The sequence below is a fragment of the Myotis davidii genome, unplaced genomic scaffold (genome assembly GCF_000327345.1).
Source record: "Myotis davidii unplaced genomic scaffold, ASM32734v1 scaffold56, whole genome shotgun sequence".
In the NCBI taxonomy this organism is placed as follows: Eukaryota; Metazoa; Chordata; class Mammalia; order Chiroptera; family Vespertilionidae; genus Myotis; species Myotis davidii.
Window position 1 is genome coordinate 218,071 of NW_006287458.1, and position 3,318 is coordinate 221,388.

Below are 3,318 nucleotides of genomic sequence, written 5' to 3' on the forward strand. Positions count from 1 at the left end.
CCCGCACTGGGGATGGTGCCCACAACCTGGGCATGTGCCCTGACTGGGAATTGAACCGTGATCTCCTGGTGAACCAAGCCAGTCAACACCAGTTTCTTTTTTAAAGTGTATAGTTCAGCCAAAACCGGTTTGGCTCAGTGGATAGAGCATCAGCCTGTGGACTGAAAGGTCCCAGGTTCGATTCCGGTCAAGGGCATGTACCAAAAAATCAATAAAATATATTTTAAAAAATAAATAAAGTGTATAGTTCAGTGGCATTCAGTGCAACCATCACCTCTATCTTGTTCCAAAACATTTTCATCACCCCTAAAGGAGACCCCGTATCTATTGGCAGTTGCTCCCCATTCCTCCTCCCCCAGCCCCTGGCAACCACTCGTCTGCTCTCTGTCCCTATGGCGGTGCCTGTTCTGGACATTTCATCTGATGGAATCATAAACCGTGTGGCCTCTGTGTCTGGCTCCTTCACTCAGCATCACGTTTCCAAGGGTCATTCACATTGTAGTGTGTGTCAGTGCTTCGGTCCCTCTTATGGCTGGGTAATGTTACACTAAATGGCTACACCACAGATTGCTTATTCATGCATCCACTAATACTTTGGATGGTTTTTAAACACAGGAAGAGGAAGATGTGAAGAAGGCAGAGAAGTACCATTAGACAGAAAGGAGAAGCATGAAAAGCCAAGGGTGAAAGTTGAATGACTAACGGGAGCCTGGCATCAGAGGTGACCCACAACCCCATTATCTGAGGGGGGTATATGCCCATCGTATGGTGACTTGCTGGAGGCTTCTAGAGGAAGTGCTGAGATTGGAACCCAGGTCTGAGTGGCTCCAGGCCACACGGAAAGTGAGGGATTGGGAACTGGGAAGAGAAAAAGACTGAAGTTACACAAGAAGGGGCACAGTATGACTCACAAGGAGTGTGCTGAGTCAATAGGCCCATGGGCCAGGCCCAGCTTGGGTCCTCCCCATGCCTCTCACCCCAGGAGAAAACCTAAGTCCCCCACCCTGTGGCTGGGGGCCTGGCCTTCTCTGGCCCGTCCTGCCCCCACTTATTAGACTGAGCCAAACTTCACCCTCACCCAGCAGGACTTGTACTCTCCTGCCCTTTGCCCTCTGCCTGGGACCCCCGTTGGACAGGGACCCTTTTGCTTCCTTCCTAAGCAGGAACTCACAGGAAATGTGTTCTCTTTGAAAACGCATTTTCTTCTGGTCATATAAGGCCTGCTCTACTATTTCCCACACATGCCACCCCTTGGTCTATTCTGTCCCCTCTTTCTAGCGTGAATCCCCTCCCCTCCTTCATGTACCTGGTGAACTCCCGCTCATTCTTCAAGGTTCCAGCTCTAGGACTCCTTCCTCCCCACCCCTCCGCCCCCTGCCCTCAGACCCAGCTCCTCCGCCACCCTGGGCTTTACCTGTGCCCTCCTGCCCTCCAGGGGATGGCAGCATCTGTGTCCTGCTCTATCCCCTCCCTAGACTGGGAGCTCCCCAGGGGCCAGGCATCATCCAGCATGGGGTGGGCACAGAAGGGGTGACATGGGAGGTTCTGTTGACTTAGGAAGTGGCTGAAGGAGTTGAGATGCCCAGCCCAGAAGGGCCACCACAGGGGCCTAGACCACTTTCTTCAGTGCCATTTATGGAGCCTGGGGTCCAGAAAAGAACCTGGGTCAAAGGTAGGGGCTTTAAGAGGGGGGCTAACTCCTCCCCTGACCCATCTGAGAAAGGGCTTTCTGCTGGAATGAATACTCTATGAGATGCTGAGCTCCCCATCTCAAGGATCAAGCCATGGACTGGACACACATTTTGCTATACAGCAGCCCCTGGTCTGTGGCAGACAGAGAGGAGAGGGAGCAGTAATGATGAAAACATAGGCTAAGGATGGCATGAGGAGAGTGGGGACAAAAGGAAGACACATTGACAGAGCTCCTACTATGTGCCAATCCCTTTCTGAAGCCCCCATGTCTTCAAAGGAGCCCACTCAGCAAGGAGAAAGTGGGGTCCTGGCTTCAGGGTCCTTCTGCTGTCCTCCAGCCACATGGCAGGACCAGCCCCAAGGTGTCCTGATCCCTGGGGACAGGACAGTTGAAGAGACCATTCCCATGGCCTCGCAGGGGGCAGCCACACAGTTTCCAAATGGTGGGGGTAGGGGATGCTTGACCCCTCCCCCTGGCCCTGCTGGCTGCCTTGGCTGGGGACTGCATTTCTCCTCCATGAGTCAGTCCCCAGGGATTGGGGACCTGGGGCCAGACCAATACACAGCTGCTGGGCTCAGGCCTGCTGACCAGGAACCTGAGAAGATGCCCTGGGCTTCTCTGCTGGGACCACGGTCCCGCCCTCTGCATGGAAGCTAAGCTGGGGTCAGGCCTTGCTGCCCAGGCAGTGAGCCGTGCCAGACCCAGCAGTAGTGAGGGTGGGTCCTTGGGAACAGTGGGATGGCTGGACCCGGGGGCTGTGGGCTGCAGACCCAGCCAGGTCTCCTGGCCACTGCCTTCCTCTCATGCTCAAACCCTCCAAGGCTCCCCACTGCCCAGAGCAACACCCTTCCCACCTTCCCAGCTTCAATTCCCTGTCTCCCAACCTTTCTCACCTTTGCACAGGCTGTACCCACTGCACATGCTCCCTTCTCATACCCAGAAGACTTTCACCTGACAGCTCACTCTGACCCTCCAGCTCTTCTTCCTTCAGTTATTCAACTGAGTCCGTACTTGGTGTGAGACCCTATTTTACTAGTACTAGAGGCCCGGTGCACGAATTTGTGCATGGGTGGGGTCAGCCGCCCCCCCCCACACACACACATAGGGGCTGATGGGGCTGGGCTGGCCAAGGGGAGGGGATGCAGGATGTTGGCTGGCAGATCCTACCCCCAATTGGGGTGGGGGTGGGGCAATTGAGGGCAGGGCTGGATTAGGGGAGGGGCTTCGGGTGGTTGGCCAGCAGGCCCCGCCCCCTGGTCGAACTCCAGTCAGGGGACAATTTGCATATTAGCCTTGTATTATATAGGATACAGGTAGAGAGGACCAACACAAAGCAAGCTTCTTCTATAAGAAACACGCCTGCAAACAGCCGGGCCGGTGTTGCTCAGTGGTTGAGCGTTGACCTATGAACCAGGAGGTCAGGGTCAGGGCACATGCTCGGATTGCAGGGGATTGCAGGCTCGATCATCAGTGGGGGGCGTGCGGGAGGCAGCCGATCAATGATTCCCTTCATCATTCATATTTCTATGCCTCTCCTTCTCCCTTCCTCTCTCTGAAATCAATGAAAACATTAAAAAAAAAAAAAGACTGCGAACATAAAAACCATGAGGGAGGAAGAGATTTCG